We start from the raw sequence: 18033 nt of genomic DNA, 5'->3' as shown, positions 1-18033 counted from the left end.
AATAGGCTGAATGGCCTACTTCTATTCCTCTAACTCGATACTGCAGAAAATGGCAGTGAAATAGAAAATTTGGCATGATCTAATTTGAATGGTGGCTCAAGAAGCTGAATGACCTCCTCTTGCTCTTAGAGTGGTACTGACCCTTCGAGGACCAAGAGCAGGCACTTGGGATAGACTGTACTTGCAACATCCAACTGGAAAAGAGGTCAACGCATCACGAGAAAGACACAAAGGCCCCATTTCATCATGGTGTCGCTCATCCACGCCCTTTCTCATTAGCATCACTCATCTACATCCATGTCTTATTCATTTCCCTCGTCCATGCCCCTGTCCCTTCACGCTGTCCCTTGTCCATGCCCAGTCCCTTCATGCTGCCCCATGCCCATACCCTGTTCCTTCATGCTGCCCCATGCCCATACCCTGTTCCTTCAAGCCGCCCCATACCCATGCCCTGTTCCTTCACGCTGCCCCATCTCTTTACACTGCTTCTCACCTATGCCTTGTGTCATTACTGCCCTGTCTCTTGCCCATGTCTTTCCTATGTCAGTCTCACTTCAATGTCACTTGCCATGTTCTGACACATTACAGCTTTGCTTGTCCACATTCAGTCTCATTACCGTCAATCTCTCATCTCATTACATTGTCTCTAGGCCACAATGTTACAACTGGTAGCTCCCACTTTTATCCAAGTTCTTTATGGTGCTGCTTATTTATGTGGTCTCTTGTTACAGCCTCTCTCACCCAACCACTGTCTCATCGCAATGTCACTCACCCACACCCTGTCTCATTGCAGTGTCACTCACTCACATCCTGCCATATCATTGCTTCTTGTCCATGCTCTGTTTCCCTTCGCCACCATGTCCCCATGCCCATTCTCATTACAGTATGGCTTGTACACATCCTATCTCATTACAGTGAATGTCAAATACACCGTCTCATTACAATGTCTCCAGTCCAGAGTAGACTGGTAGCTCCCACCTGCATCCGATCTCTTTATGATGTTGGTTATCCATGTGCTCTCTTATAACAGTCTCTCTCACCTATGCCCTGGCACATTATAGCCTCTCTCACCCACAATCCTAGCTCATTACAGTTGCTGCTTGCTCAAGCCCTGGCTCATTACAGCTATGGCTCAATATAACCTTTCTCAACCATGCTGAGCCTCATTACGGTGCTGCTTTCCATGTGGTGCCTCATAAGGGCATCTCAAAGTCCTATCTTCCATCAGTTGGGAACATGTGTTCTGTGCATTTAAACTGAACCACTGCTACAGTTCTCAAACAGTTGTGCAGTGTACTATAAATGTTCCACCATATAACCTGTTACATACAATGCATTGTTAACAGACTATAAACAGCAGAAATAATGAGAAGAACAAATCGAGAATACAGAGTTCTGCATCAGTTGTCTCAGGCACCTGCAAGTATTGGCTCTTGCAGAGTGGACTGTTTCCTTTACAAAGCTGCTTCCGTGCAGATTTCCTGGCTTGTGTCTGGTGTTCTCATAGACTGTGAGACACTTTAATTAGAAATAACCGGCAGGAAATTATTACAAAACTCAGTTTTGTTCAGCCCTCACATCGTGTTTGTCAACCAGTTGAAATAAAGGTGAAATAAAAGTTCCTGAAAGTCATTCGAAATCTAGCAAGATCAGGTCCAGGAATTAATCATTTGGCATACTGTAGCACATGGCCCTCACCAACAGTACAACCCAATAAAACTCTCACTGTGAATAAAAACCAAAAGAACTGAGGATGCTATAAATCAGAAACAAAAACAAAGTTGCTGGAAAGCTCAGCAGGTTTGACACCATCGGTGAAGGAGAAAACGGGGTCAATGTTTTGGATCTGGTGACCCTTCCTCAGAACTGATAGTGGCTGGGAAGTGTCAGTTTATATGCAGAAAGTAGGGAGGTGGGTGGAGTAGGGAGTAAACGATAGGATAAAGTCCAAAGAGAGAGGAAGACAGTTGGGAAGACAAAGGAGTTGCTAATGATCAGGTTGGGAGGGTGAATAGTTGTTAATGGGGAGTGTTAGTGACTGACAACGGGGGGATTGTAATGGCACGCTATGTGGTAACAAGGCCTGGTGTGTGGGGTGGGGGGGCTGGGACATGAGAGAGTTTAGGGCCTAAAATTATTGAACTCAATATTGAGGCCAGAGGGCTGTAAGGTCCTCAAGCGGAAAATGAGGTGTTGCTCCTCCAACCTCTCCCCCGTAGAATGGGCAGCCCTCTGCTCCAACCCCAACCTCACCATCAAACCTGCAGACAAGGGAGGCGCAGTGGTAGTATGGCGCACTGACCTTACATCGCCAAGGCCAAACGCCAACGCTCCAGCACCTCCTCCTACCACCCCTTGATCATGACCCCACCCCCGAGCGCCAAACCATCATCTCCAATACCATCCATGACCTCATCACCTCAGGTGACCTCAAACCCACAGCCTCCAACCTCATTGTTCCCCAACCCCGCACGGCCCGTTTCTATCTCCATCCCAAAATCCACAAACACGCCTGCCCTGGCCGCCCTATTGTCTCAGCCTGCTCCTGCCCCACCGAACTCATCTCCACTTATATGGGCTCCATTTTCTCCCCCTTGGTCCAGGAACTCCCCACCTACGTCCGTGACACTACCCACACCCTCCACCTCCTCCAGAACTTCCAATTTCCTGGCCCCCAACACCTCATTTTCGCCATGGACGTCCAGTCCCTATTTACCTGCATTCTTCATGCAGATGGCCTCAAGGCCCTCCGCTTCTTCCTGTCCCGCAGGCCCGACCAGTCCCCCTCCACCAACACCCTCATACGCGGAGCCAAACCCGTCCTCACCCTCAACATCTTCTCTTGCAATTCCTCCCACTTCCTACAGACAAAGAGGGTGGCCATGGGTACCCGCATGGGCCCAAGCTATGCCTACCTCTTTGTAGGTTACGTAGAACAGTCCCACTTCCGCACCTACACAGGGCGCAAGCCCCACCTTTTCCTCCGTTACATCGATGACTGTATCGGCACCGCCTCTTGCTCCCAAGAGGAGCTCTAACAGTTCATCCACTTCACCAACACCTTCCACCCCAACCTCAAGTTCACCTGGGCCATCTCCAACACATCCCTCACCTTCCTGGACCTCTTAGTCTCCCTCTCAGGCAACCAGCCAGAAACCGATGTCCATTTCAAGCCCACTGACTCCCACAGCTCCCTAGAATACACCTCCTCCCACCCACCCACCCAACCTGCAAAAACTCCATCCCCCATTCCCAATTCCTTCGCCTCTGCCACATCTGCTCCCAGGATGAGGCATTCCACTCCCGCACATCCCAGATGGCCGCGTTCTTCAAGGACCGCAACTTCACCCCCGCAGTGGTTGGGAACGCCCTTGACCATGTCTCCAGCATTTCCCGCAACACATCCCTCACACCCCACCCCCGCAATAACCGCCCTAAGAGGATCCCCCTCGTCCTCACATACCACCCCACCAACCTCCGGATACAACGCATCATCCTCCGACACTTCTGCCATCTACAATCCGACCCCACCACACAAGACATTTTTTCATCCCCCCGTTGTCTGCCTTCTGGAGAGACCACTCTCTCCGTGACTCCCTTGTCCGCTCCACACTCCCCTCCAACCCCACCACACCCGGCACCTTCCTCTGCAACCGCAGGAAGTGCTACACTTGCCCCCACACCTCCTCCCTCACCCCCATCACAGGCCCCAAGAGACTTTCCATATTAACCAGATTTTCACCTGCACATCCGCCAATGTGGTATACTGTATCCACTGTACCCGGTGTGGCTTCCTCTACATTGGGGAAACCAAGCGGAGGCTTGGGGACTGCTTTGCAGAACACCTCCGCTCGGTTCGCAATAAACAACTGCACCTCCCAGTCTCAAACCATTTTAACTCTCCCTCCCATTCCTTAGACGACATGTCCATCATGGGCCTTCTGCAGTGCCACAATGATACCACCCGAAGGTTGCAGGAACAGCAACTCATATTCTACTTGGGAACCCTGCAGCCCAATGGTATCAATGTGGACTTCACAAACTTCAAAATCTCCCCATCCCCCCACTGCATCCCAAAGCCAGCCCAGCTTGTCCCCGCCTCCTTAACCTGTTCTTCCTTTCACCTGTCCCTTCCTCCCACCTCAAGCCGCATCTCCACATCCCACCTACTACCCTCATCCCCCCTCCTTGACCTGTTAGTCTTCGCCGGGCTGACCTATCCCCTCCCCACCTATACTCTCCTCTCCACCTATCTTCTTCTCTATCCATCTTTGGTCCGCCTCCCCCTCTCTCCCTATTTATTCCAGTTCCCTCTCCCCATCCCCCTCTCTGATGAAGGGTCTAGGCCCGAAACGTCAGCTTTTGTGCTCCTGAGATGCTGCTGGGCCTGCTGTGTTCATCCAGCTCCACACTTTGTTATCGTTGTTCCTCCATCTTGTGTTGGGTTTCACTGGAACACTGCAGCAGGCCAGAGACAGAGATGTTGGTCAGGGAACACGGTGGTGCATTGAAGTAACAGGCAACAGGTAGTTCAGGGTCTTTTTTGTGAGCAAAGCGTAGATGTTCTGTGAAGCGGTTGCCAAGTCTACGCTTTGTTTCCCCTGTGTAGAGGAGAATACATTGTGAGCAGCAAATGCTGTAGACCAGATTCTGGGAAGTGCAAGTGTGTTTGGAAGGAATGTTTGGGCCCTTGGATACTGGGAATGGAGGAGGTAAAAGGGCAGTTGTTGCATCTTCGCTGGTTACGGACGAAGGTGCCGTAGGGCTATAGGGAGGTGTTGGGGGTGAAGTAAGTGTGGACCAGGATGTCCTGGAGGGAATGGTCCCTGCAGAAGGCGGACAAGGGAGGGGAGGGGAATATGTGTCTGGTGGTGGCATCTTGCTGGAGGTGGTGGAAATGGCATCTGATGATCTTCTGGATGTGGATGCTGGTGGGATGGTAGGTGAGGATCATGGGAACACTATCGCTGCTGCGGGAGTGAAGAGAAGGAATGAGGGCCGAAGTGCGGGAGATGGGTTGGACCTGGTTGAGGGCCCTGTCAACAATGGAGCTGGGGAATTCTCGGCTGAGGAAGAAGATGGACATTTCAGAGGCTCCCTTGTCAAAGTTGGCCTCATCCAAACATATGCGATGGAGACGGAGGAACTGAGAGAATGGGATGGAGACATTACAGCAAGTGGGGTGTGAGGATGTAGAGCCCAGGTAGCTGTGAGAGTCAGTGAGTTTGTAATGGATATTAGTGGCCAGTCTATCCCCAAAAATGGAAACAGAAATGTCAAGGAAGGGAAGGGAGTCAGAGACAGACCAGCTGAAAGTGCGGGCAGGGTGGAAATTGGAGGCAAAATTAATGAAGATTTCCAATTGCAGACGAAAGAAGAAAGCAGCACCGATGATATCATCAATGTATCGGAGAAAGAATTGAGGATGGGGCCTGAATAGGACTGGAACAAGGAAAGTTCCACCTACCCCATGAAGAGACAGGCATAACTAGGGCCATGCAGGTACCATGGCAACCCCTCTTATCCGAAGAAAACGAGAGGTGTTGAAAGAGAAGTTGTTGAGGGTGAGGACAAGCTCGACCAAGCAGAGGAGGGTGGTGGTGGATGGGGATGGTTCAGGTCTTTGCTCCAGGAAGAAGTGGAGAGTCCTAAGACTGTCATGGTGCGGTATGGACATGTTAAGGAATTCACGTCCATGGTAAAGAGGAGATGGCTGGAGCCGTTAAACGGGAAACTTTGAAACTGCCATAAAGTGTCAGGTGAATCATGGATGTATGTGGGTAGTGATTGAACCGGGGGGAGAAGGCTGAGTCAAGGTAGGAAGAGATTAGTTCTGTGGGGCACGAGCAGGCTGATTCAATGGGTCTGCCCTGACAGTTCTGTTTGTGGATTTTAGGCAGGATGTAGAAATGAGCTGCGTGGAGTTGGGTGACTATTAGCTTGGAAGTGGCAACAACTCAAAAATACGCATAGCCCTCCTGAACCTTCCTCTCCTCAACTTTGCTCTGACTGTACCCCTTCCCTCAACCCCCCCACCTCCTCTTAGGTATTCACCATCCCTCTTAACGTTCCGCTCTCTGATGATGAACACTCTGTACTCAGCAAAGGCCTCAGCTTTATCCCTCTGCACTCTTACCTTGACAAATTTTGGGCATGACACGACACCGAACTTTTCTTCCACTACCTTCGCCTCCATGCTTATTTCTTTGGACAAGTATCCTCTCCCCCCTCCCACAGACCCCTTTGCCCAACTCCAACACTCTCCCTCCACCTGGACCCCTCCCTCCGGCCTTTTACTTGCACTTGATCTTTTCATTGAGAACTGTTGACGTGACATTAGTAGCCTCAATTTCACTGCACCTCTCACCAAATCCAATCTATCTGCCTCTGAACTGACTGCACTCTGTGCACTCAGGTCTAACCCTGACTTTGTCATTAAGCCTGCCGATAAGGGTGGTGCTGTTGTAGTCTGGCGTACTGACCTCTACCTTGCCGAGGCTGAGCGCCAACTCTCAGAGATACCTTCTCCTACCTTCCCCTGGACCATGAACTCATCATGGCACATCAGGCCATTGTATCCACTACGGTAACTGATCTCATTTCATCTGGTGATCTCCCCAACTCCGCTTCCAAACTAATAGTTCCCCAACACTGTACAGCTCGTTTCTACCTCCTGCTAAAAATCCACAAACAGGATTCTCTGGGCAGACCCATTGTTTCAGCCTGCTCGTGCCCACAGCACTAATGTCTTCCTACCTTGACTCAGTCTTCTCCTCCCTGATCCAATCCCTATCCATATACATCCATGATTCATCTGATGTCGTACACCGATTTCAAAACCTCCAGTTTACTGGCTCCAACCACCTCTTTACCATGCTTTGCAATTGCTTTCCACGTCCATTCTCCACCTGGAGGGTCTTAGGGCTATCTGCTTCTTCCTGGAGCAAGGACCTGAACCATCCCCATCCACTACCACCTTCCTCCACTTGATCAAGCTTGTCCCCATCAACAACTTCTCTTTCAACTCCTCTCATTTTCTACAGGTAAGAGGGGTTGCCATGGTACCTGCATGGCCCTAGTTATGCCTGTCTCTTCGTGGGGTACATGGAACATTCCTTGTTCCAGTCCTATTCAGGCCCCACCCACAACTCCTTCTTCGATACATCAATGATATCATCGGTGCTGCTTTCCTCTCTTGTCTGCAATTGGAAATCTTCAACAATTTTGCCTCCAATTTCCACCCTGCCTTCACTTTCACCTGGTCTATCTCTGACTCCTCCCTTCCCTTCCTTGACATTTCTGTTTCCATTTCTGGGGATAGACTGGCCACTAATATCCATTACAAACTCACTGACTCCCACAGCTACCTGGGCTCTACATTCTCACACCCCACTTCCTATAAAGTCTCCATCCCATTCTCTCAGTTCCTCCGTCTCCATCGCATATGTTTAGCTGAAGCCAACTTTGACAAGGGAGCCTTCGAAATGTCCATGTTCTTCCTCAACTGAAGTAGCCAGAGACAGAGGTGTTGGCCAGGGAGCAGGGTGGTGCATTGAAGTAGTAGGCTTAAAGGTAGTTCAGGATCTTTTAAATGATTAGGCTGGGAAAGTGAAGAGTTGTTAATGGGGACTGTTAGCGACTAACAACAGGGGATATGTAATTGCAGGCTATAGGGTTCCCAATATCCTCACCTACCATCCCACCAGCATCCACATCCAGAAGATCATCAGGCGCCATTTCCGCCACCTCCAGCAAGATGCCACCACCAGACACATATTCCTCTCTTCTCCCTTGTCCGCCTTCCACAGGGACTGTTCTCTCCGGGACACCCTGGTCTATACTTCCTTCACCCCCAACACCTCCCCATAGCCCTATGGCACTTCCCCCAGTAACCAGCGAAGGTGCAACAACTGCCCATTTACCTCCTCTATCCCCGGTGTCCAAGGGCCCAAACATACCTTCCAGATGAAGCAACACTTCACCTGCACTTTCTAGAATCTAGTATACTGCATTTGTTGCTCACAATGTGGTCTCCTCTACACTGGGGAAACAAAGCGTAGACTTGGCGACCGCTTCGCAGAACATCTACGTTCCGCTCGTAAAAGAAGACCCTGAACTACCTGTTGCCTGTTACTTGAATGCACCATCCTGATCCCTGCAGAAAATCTCTGTCTCTGGCTTGCTGCAGTGTTCCAGTGAAACCCAACACAAGCTGGAGGAATAATACCTCATTTTCCACTTAGGGACCCTACAGCCTTCTGGGCTCAATATTGAGCTCAATCATTTTAGTGCCTAAACTCTCTCATATCCCAGCGCTCCATCCCACACACCTGGCCTTGTCACCACATAGCCTGCCATTACACACCCCCCGTTGTTAGTCACTAACATTCCCCATTAACAACTATTCACCCACGCAGCCTGATCCTGGGAAACACAGGCCTCAAAGCCTGTAACCAAGTCCAAACATGAGGACCAGATTAAATGTGTCAATTTCTCACTTGCTCAAGATTTGGGCACTGCTGCAAGAGGGTTTGGGTTCGGATTTGGATTTAGAAGGTGTTTTTGGGGGAACCTTACTGAGTTGCGGTAGTACCTCTGGTAGATGGTATAATGTGATCCTACTGTAGACCTACCCAATTGTGAAGGGAGTTAATGTTGAAGGTATTGGAAGCCGTGCCAATTAAGCGATTGCTTTGTCCTGGATTGTATCAAGCTTTGAGTGTTGTTGGAGCTGGACAAGTTGGGGGGGGCGGTGGTGGTATTCCATCACACTCATGACTTGTGCCTTGCATATGATTAACAGGTTTTGGAGAATCAGGATGTGAGTTATTCACTGCAGGATTACTAGCCTTTGCTTTTGTTATCACAATAGTTAACTGGCTAGTCGAGTTGAGTTTCTGTCAATGGTAACTCCCAGGATGTTGACAATAGAGTATTCAGTGATGGTAATGCCATTGAATGCTCCCGGGTGATGGTTAGATTTTCTCATGTTGGAGATAGTTATTGCCTGGCACTTACATAACACAAATGATACCTGCCACTTGTCAGCCCAAACCTGAACACAGTCCAAGCCTTGCTACATTTGGACTGCTTCAGTATCTGAGGAGTTGTGAATAGTGCTGAACATTGTGCTATCATCAGCAAAAATCCCATTTATGAGCTTATGACAGAGGGAAAGTCATTGATGAGGTATCTGAAGATGGTTGAGCTTAGGACAGTACACTGAGGAACTCCTGCAGAGATATCCTGAAACTGAGATGACTGACCTCCAAGAAGACCTCCTTCCTATGTACTAGGTATGAGTCTAACCAGCTGAGAGTTTTCCCCAATTCCCATTTACTCCAGTTGTGTTCAGGCTCTTTGATGTAACAATTTGTCGAATGCAGTTTTGACATCAAGAGGAATCGCTCTCATCTCACCTCTAGAATTCAGCGTCTTTTATCCCATCCTTGGGCCAAGGCTGTAATGAGGTTAGAAGCTGAATGACTCTGAGTGGAACCCAGACTGAGTATGAGTGAGCAGCTCATTGTTGAGCAAACATTATTGATGACATCTTCCCATCGTCTTATTGATGTTTGAGAGTAGTTTGATGGGCAGTAATCAGCAAGTTTTGATTCACACTGCTTGTGTAAGGAGCATACCAGGGCAATTTTCAAACAGCATCCAATTGATGCCAGTGTTTTACATGTACTGGAACAGCTTGGCAGAGGGTGTAGCAAGTTCTAAAGCACATCATCAGTACTATTGCGAGAAAGCTGTCAGGGCTCATAGCTTGTGTGCTATCTGGTGACTCCAGCAGTTTCTTAGTATCATCTGAAGAGAATTCAATTGGTGTAAATTGGAATCTGAGATGCTAAGAACCTGTGCAGCAGGCTGAGATTAATCATTCACTCGACACTTTTGGCAGAAGATTGCTGCGAATGCTTTGGCTTTATTTTTTCCACTGATGTGCCTGCTTTCCCGTTATTGACAATGGCAATATTTGTAGAGTTTCTAACTCCAGTGAAACATTTAATTTTCTACCACCATTCACAACTTAGTGTGGCAGGACTCAGAGCCAAAGTATTCACTTTTGTAACATTATCTGTTAAAGGAGCTTAATGTCAGAAAGACTGTGTGGAAGAAATGGGGCGGGGGTGGGGGGGAAAGAGAGTCGGTATGAGTGTATGGGGAAGAGAAAGTGTGTGTGTGTGAGATGGGGAGAGGGAAGGGAGTGAGTGAGGGGGGAGAGAGTGTGTGTTTGTGTCAGTGAGAGAGAGAGGAGGAGAAAGAGTGTGTGCATGTGAGAGGAGAAAAGGTGTGCGTGTGTGTGTGAGAGAGCGAGAGAGCCAGAGAGCCAGAAACTGTGTGTGTGTGGGGTCACCAGCAGCGCAACATGAACATGCTGTGTATCCCGACACGGAGTCACCAAGCAGAGACTAACAGCCAAGTTTGGTACCCATGAGGACGGCTTCAATGGGGATCTTGGGCTCATGTCACACAACAGGTGACCCCACTACATTATACTCTCTTGCACGCGTGCGCGCTCTCTCTCTCTCTCTCACACACACACACACACACACACACACACACACACACACACACACACACACACACTCTCTCTCTCTTTCTATGGGATGAATTTATATTTGCAGATACATTTTACTTTGTTTAAAAAGCACACAATTTATAGACAGTTAATATGGCGTTTTATAAGTTCCTACTTTAGAAATAAAACCAGTCTGACTCCAAACTAAAACACAAACAGAATCTGAACAAGGTTTCACCCCTAACCTGCATTGTCTGACCTAAAACATCACTTCTTATTTACACTGATAAAACCTTTAGTTTTCTCAGGAATGTGAGTTGAAAGAAATTTGGAGATTTACACATACTTATTAATCAATTAAAACATCCTAAATGATTAAGGACTTAACAGCAACTTAGGTTAATTTTTAGCACATCCTCAATGGTGTGAACCTTTGATCTTCTACTTATAAATTCTGTGTCTGATACTACCTCTCTCAGTAACAACTGAGGGACTAAGGCTCCGAAAGCTCATTTTCAAATAAACCTGTTGGACTATAACTTGGTGTTGTTTCTTTTGTGACCATGTCCAAACCAGTGCAACATTGGAGCCTCCACATCATGGCTACCAAAATTGGTGGTACGGAAGACACTGAAGAAGAATATTTCAGCGTACAATGGGATCTTGGCCAACTGGGCCCATGGTCCATGGAATGGCAGATGGAATTTAATGCGGATAAATGCAAGGTGTTATACTTCGGCAAGATAAACCAAGGCAGGGCTTAGATTTTTAATGATTAGGCTTTGGGGAGTGTTGTCGAACAGACAGAGCTAGGCATGCATGTACATAGTTTCCTGAAGGTGGCGTCACAGGTAGACAGGTAGTGAAGAAACCGTTTGACACTCTTGCCTCCATCGATCAGAGCACTGAGGTCAGGAGTTGATATATCATCTTACATTTGCACAAAACATTTGGTCAGGCCATATCTGGATTGCAGCGGAGCCATGGAGACAAACAGCACGAAAACAGACCCTTTGGTCCAACTCGTCCATGCTGACCAATATCCTGATTAAAGGAAGGGTCACATGACCTGAAACGTTAGCTCTGTTTTCTCCTTCACAGATACTGCCAGACCTGCTGAGCTTTTCCAGCAACTTTGTTTTTGTTCCTGAATAAATCTAGTCCCATTTGACAGCATTTGGGCCACATCTCTCTAAATCCTTCCTATGCATATACCCATCCAGATGTCTTCTAAATGTTGTAATTTTCCCAGCCTCCACCACTTCCTCTGGCAGCTCATACATGTACAACTCTGTGTGAAAAAGTTGTCCCTTAGGTCCTTTTTAAATCTTTCCCTTCTCACCTTAAACCTTGCCCTCTAGCATTGGACTCCCCTACCCTGGGGAAAAGACCTTGCCTATTCACCCTATCCATGCCCCTCATGATTTTATAAACCTCTAAGGTCACTCTTTAGCCTCCAACACGCCAGGGTGATTAGCCCCAGTCTATTCAGCCTCTCCCTACAGCTAAAATCCTCCAACCTTGGCTACATCATTGTAAATGGCCCCCATTTAGAATACTGTGTCCAATTTTGGGCCCCACACCTCAGGAAGGACATACTGGCACTAGAGCGTTCCAGCGGAGATTCACATGGATGATCCCTGGAATGGTAGGTCTAACATACGATGAACGGCTAAGGATCCTGGGATTGTATTCATTAGAGCTTAGAAGGTTGAGGGGCGATCTAATAGAAACATACAAGATAATGCATGGCTTAGAAAGGGTGGACGCTGGACGGCTGTTTCTGTTAGGCGGGGAGACTAGGACTCGTGGGCACAGCCTTAGATTTAGAGGGGGTAAATTTAGAACGGAAATGAGGAGACATTTCTTCAGCCAGAGAGTGGTGGGCCTGTGGAATTCATTGCCATGGAGCGCAGTGGAGGCCGGGACGTTAAATGTCTTCAAGGCAGAGATTGATCATTTCTTGATCTTGCAAGGAAATAAGACTATGGGGAGAGTGCAGGTAAGTGGAGTTGAAATGCCCATCAGCCATGATTAAATGGTGGAGTGGACTCAATGGGCCGAATGGCCTTACCTCCACTCCAATGTCTTATGTTCTAAATCTTTTCTGAACGCTTTCAAGTTTCACAATATCCTTCCTATAGAAGGGAGACCAGCATTGCACACAGTATTCCAATAGTGGCCTGACCAATGTCCTGTACAGCCGCAACATAACCTCCCAATTCCTATACCCAACGTCTGAACAAAAACAGCAAGTGTACCAAATGCCTTTTACACTACCTTATCTACCAGCAACTCCACTTTCAAGGAACTATGAACCTGCACTCCCCACAATCTTACCATTAAGTATATAAGTCCTGCCTTGTTTTGCCTTCCCAAAATGCAGCACCTTATATTTATCTAAACTCCAACCAGTCCTCAGTCTGTTGGCTCATCTGGTCAAGATCTCATTATACTCTGAGGTAACCTTCTTTGCTGTCCACTACTCCTCCAATTTTGGTTTCATCTGTATATTTGCCAATCTTACCTCCTATGTCCACATCCAAACCATTTATATAAATGATGAAAAACAGTGGACCCAGCCCCCATCCTTGTGGCCTCCCCTTCTGTAAAGTGACCCCTCCACCATCACCCTCTGTCTTCTACCTTCAAGCCAGTTCTGCATCCAAATAGCGAGTTCTCTTTCTATTCTGTATGATCTAACCTTGTTAACCAGTCTACCATAAGGAACCTTGTCCAAAGTCTTACTGAAATCCATACAGATCACATCCATGGCTCTGCCTTCATCAATCCCCTTCGTTACTTCTTCAAAAATTTCAATTAAGTAAGTGAGACGTAATGTCCAGTGCACAGCCATATTGACTATTCCTAATCAGTCCTTGCCTAATTAGTCCATGTAAATCCTCTCCCTCAGGAATCCCTCCATCAACCTGCCCACCACCAATGTCTGGCTCACCGGTCTATAGCTCCCTGGCTTTTTCTTACCACCTTTCTTAAATAGTGGCACTGTGTTAGCCAACCTCCAGCTCCTTGCCTGTGGCTATTGAAGATACAAATATCTTAGCAACGGGCCCAGCAATCATTTCACATATAGTTCTAGGGTACACCTGATCAGATTACAGAAATTTATCTATCTTTATGCATTTTCAGACATCCAGCACCTCCTCTTCTGTAATATGGACATTTTTCAGGAGGTCTCTATTTCCCCACCTTCTCTACCTTCCATATCCTTCTCCACAGTAAATATTCATACAAAATACTTACTAAATAACTCTTCTGCGGTTCCATGCATAGGCACCCTTGTTGATCTTTAAGGGGCCCTATTTTCTCCCTAGTTACGCTTTTGTCCTTAATATATTTATAGAATTACTTTGGATTTTTCTTAACCCTATTTGCCAAAGCTATCTCATGTCCCCTTTTTGCCCTACTGATTTTTCTCTTAAGTATACTCCTACCGCCTTTACACTCTAAGGATTCACTTGATCTCTGCTGTCTAAACCTGACATATGCTTCCTTCTTATTCTTGGCCAAAATCTCAATTTCTCTAGTCATCCAGCATTCCTTACCTCTACCAGCCTTGCCCTTCACCCTAACAGGAACACTCTGTCTCTGGACTCTTATTATATGATGGGATAGTGTAGGGGGCGGAGCTTAGATTAGTTCACAGGTCGGCGCAACATCGAGGGCCGAAGGGCCTGTTCTACATCTCATTATTTCATTTTTGAAGGCTTCCCTTTTCCAGCCATTCTTTTACCTGCAAACATCCACCCCTGAGCCATATCTCTGTAACAGCTGCGAGGTCCCAGGCCCCCGTTCCTAATCCTGACCCAAGTTCATTTGCCCTACGTGTCAGGTCTCCTGCATTGCTATAAATGCAGTTCAATTTATGAGTCCAACCTTATTCTCTGTCTTGCTCCTGCCTGCTTTGACTGTTTTACTGGTTCCTTTTCTCAACTGTACCAGTCTCAGACTCATCCAGCTCTTCGCCTTGTTATCTTAGTGAGAAAACCAAAGAGTTTGAGACTATCTCTTGGATCATCCCTGCCCACCACACCCCCCGCTCTAGTTTAAAGCATCCTGAATAGCAAATTTCCCCAACCAGTATGTTAGTCCCCTTCCAATTCAGGTGCAACCAGTCCTTCTTATACAGCCACCTCTACACCCGAAGAGATTCCAATGATCCAAAAACGTGAATCCTTTTCCCCTGCACCAGCTCTTCAGCCATGCATTCATCCGCTCTATCATCCTTTCCTACTGTCACTAGCATGTGGCAATTGGAGTAATCCACATTTTACTATCCTTAAGGACTTACTTTGTCAACCTTCTAATTTCTTATATTCTCTCCTCAGAACCTGATCCTTTTCTCTGCCTACATTGTTGGTTACCAACACGTACAACAATCTCTTGCCGGTCACTCTCTTTAAGAATATTCTGCACCCTCTCTGAGACATCCTTGACCCTGGCACCAGCAAGGCAACACACCATTCCGTTGTCTTGCTGTCGGTCATAGAAACTCTTGTCTGTGTCTCTGACTAGAGTCCCCCTATCACAATCAATCACTTGGAACCTGTTTCACCCCTTGTTACAATACAGTCAGTCTCGGTACCAGAAACCTGGCTGTCAGTGCTACATTCCCCTGACAGTCCATTCTATTATTCTGAATGCACTACCTTAATGCAACTTATTATTTTTGAACAGAAAATGTTGGAGAAACTCAGCAGGTCTGAAGTCACCTGTGAAGGGAGAAACAGAGTTAACATTCTTCCAAAGAAGAGTCATGCCAAACATGAAACGTTGATGCTGTTTCTATTTTCATGCACACTGCCAGATCTGCTGAGTTTCTTCAGCACTTTCTGCTTTCAGTTCAGATCTCCAGCATCTCTAATACTCTATTTCAGTTATTAATATTTTTGACTGTGCAGGCTCAGCACCGCCTCCAGTTTTGTGGTATTATAATCAAAAGAAGGTAGGTTTCACGGTACAGGATGAAATCTGGAAGCCTATGAGGAGAGACAGATCAGAAACTAGAAAATGATGTGAGTTCATTTTCAAGGTGGGGAAACTACCAAATGAGTCAGTACAAACGTGATTATTTGGTGGAGAAAGGATGATCTTAATCTCAATTACCCAATGTAAATATATCATTCCTCAGATAAGGAGATCAAATCAGCGCCAAAGGCCTGTACAACAAGGCTTCCTTTCTCTTGTACTTCAATCCTCTTGAAATAAAGGACAGCATGTCTTATGATTTCCTAATTGCTTGTTACACCTGAACGCTAACGTCTTGTCTTCATCATGTAAGCATAACCAGGTCTTTCAGAATTTCATCATTTACTAAGTTAATGTATTTTAAGGAATATGCTATTATTCTATTCTTTGAATGGAATTATAGAATACCTACAGTGTGGAAAGAGGCCATTTGGCCCATTGAGTCTGCACCAAACCTCCAAAGTGCAATGATGTTGCAATCAGACTTGCCATGACCTTACTGAACAGTGGAGCAAACTCAAGGAACTAATCGCCTACTTCTGCTTCATATGTTTATATGTTGAGGCTGGTACATCAGAGCCACTTGGATCTTTAAAGGAATTAACTCATCTCTGGGTGACAAGAACCTTAAGTGATGTAAATTCAGCATTGAGTGGTAAGAAAAAATCTCACAAAGGCTGCGATACAGTGTCACAGAAGATACAATAATCAGTGCAGCACCATTTCCAAAAGCCACAACATTCTACTGACCACAAGCAGGCTTTGGCTCCAACAGCACAGTTTCTCTCTCTCTCTGGTTCTGGCACACTCACGGACTATTTCTAACAAGCTTTGAACAGCAAAATGTTAAATCAAATCCCCAATCCATTGACCAAGGCCCCTCAACTGCAGTCAATCTGCCCCACCCTTACCCAGTGAGTTGGTCACCCCTACCCCCCCCCGATGACAATCACCACCAGACTACCAACTACCAGAAACCCCCTCTCCATAGTGACAGACAGTCCATTCCACAGGGGAACAGTTCCCCTAGCCCTGGTTTGGAGTTGTAATGGGGATTCATCACCACCCCAAACTTATCCTCTCCTTGGCCAGACCCCCATCTACAGCTGCACTGAACATGAACCACCTTCGAAACTGCTTCTGTAACACCGACACATAGGGTTCAAAACAGCTTCCTGGCGGTAAAACACTTGTCTCCTTTTCACGTCAGTAAAAATTTGTCAGCCCTGCCAACTACATGCCTGTGTCTTTAAGCAGCTTCCCTGAGATGCTGAGACAATGCAGCCTCGGCACCGGCTCGTTGCAGCAAACGCCTTTCCGCCGGACACCATTGCCACTTTTTCCCTGGGAGGTCGAAGGAGAATAAGAGCAGGGCAACTAGGCTGCACACCCGCCAGAAGGGGCCATACGGCTGCTGCTTACCTGTCTGTTCCAGACTCGGTACCAGCTCCCAGTCTCCGTTCCTTTGTGTTCCCGGGAACCCCTGACCCTGAATAGGCAGCATCCGTCAACCCCGCACCCTGAGTAGAACAGACACACAGCGGCACCCAGCAAGCTGAATGCAGAGAAACATTACAGACTGATTCTGGAGCGCCAAGTGCAACAGAGAGCGCCATTACTGATACCCAAGCCCAGGATGCTGAATACTTTGATGACAGTCAGGGAGCTGGGAATTGGCAGGTGAGACTGGGGCATAAATGGTATTTTACATTTTAACCTCCACTGAGCAAGTGCAGGTACCTTACAGGTGATAGATAATGTTAAACTCATCCCGGAAATTGTAGGAACTACAGAGGCTGGAGAATCTGAGATAACAACGTGAAGAGCTGGATGAACACAGCAGGCCAAGCAGCATCAGAGGAGCAGGAAAGCTGACGTTTTGGGTCTAGACCCTTCTTCAGAAAATTCTTCACATCTATGCACCTGGGTGGCAACTTCCAGGGAACTATGAACATGAACCCCAAGATCCCTCTGCACCTCCACACTGCCAAGAATCTTTCTGTTAACCCCATGTTCTGCTTTCAAGTTTGTTCTTCCAAAGTGAATCACCTCACACTTTTCAGGGTTGAACTCCATCTGCCACTTCTCAGCCCAGCTCTGCATTCTATCAATGCCACTTTGTAACCTAGGCCAACCCTCTGCACTGTCCACATGACCCACCTTCGTATCATCTGCGAACTTGCTAATCCATCCTTCCACTCTTTCATCCAAATCATTTGCAAAAATCACAAATAGAAGAGAACCCAGGACAGATCCTTGTGGTACACCACTCGTAACTGAGCACCATGTTGAATATTTTCCGTCCACTATCACCTTTTGTCTTCCAAGGGTCAGACAATTCTGAATCCAATCTGCCAGATTTCCCCCTATCCCATGCTTCCTTACCTTCTGCATGAGCTTACCATGGGGAACCTTATCAAATGCCCTACTTAAATCTATGTATACCACAACCACTGCTCTACCTTCATCCACATGTTTGGTCACCTCTTCAAAGAATTCAATTAGGTTTCTGAGGC

General features: G+C 47.1%; 1 protein-coding gene across 4 annotated transcripts in view; it reads right to left on the bottom strand.

Annotated features, from left to right (window-relative positions):
* The window catches only part of apba2b (amyloid beta (A4) precursor protein-binding, family A, member 2b), a 164989-nt gene that overhangs the window by 84365 nt on the left and 62591 nt on the right, over window positions 1–18033 (bottom strand). Inside the window, exon 1 of one of the 4 annotated variants that reach the window (XM_059640143.1) lies at window positions 16940–17001. The exons of 2 other annotated variants lie outside the window; for them this stretch is intronic. The gene's annotated coding sequence lies outside the window, so the exon portion shown is untranslated. Of the gene's footprint in view, window positions 1–16939; window positions 17002–18033 lie in introns of those variants that run through there. One more of the 4 variants, XM_048520786.2, reaches the window with a different exon arrangement.

The sequence above is a fragment of the Stegostoma tigrinum genome, chromosome 36 (assembly GCF_030684315.1).
Source record: "Stegostoma tigrinum isolate sSteTig4 chromosome 36, sSteTig4.hap1, whole genome shotgun sequence".
In the NCBI taxonomy this organism is placed as follows: domain Eukaryota; kingdom Metazoa; phylum Chordata; class Chondrichthyes; order Orectolobiformes; family Stegostomatidae; genus Stegostoma; species Stegostoma tigrinum.
The sequence above is the reverse complement of the archived record's forward strand: the minus strand, read 5'-3'. Positions and strand labels throughout refer to the sequence as shown.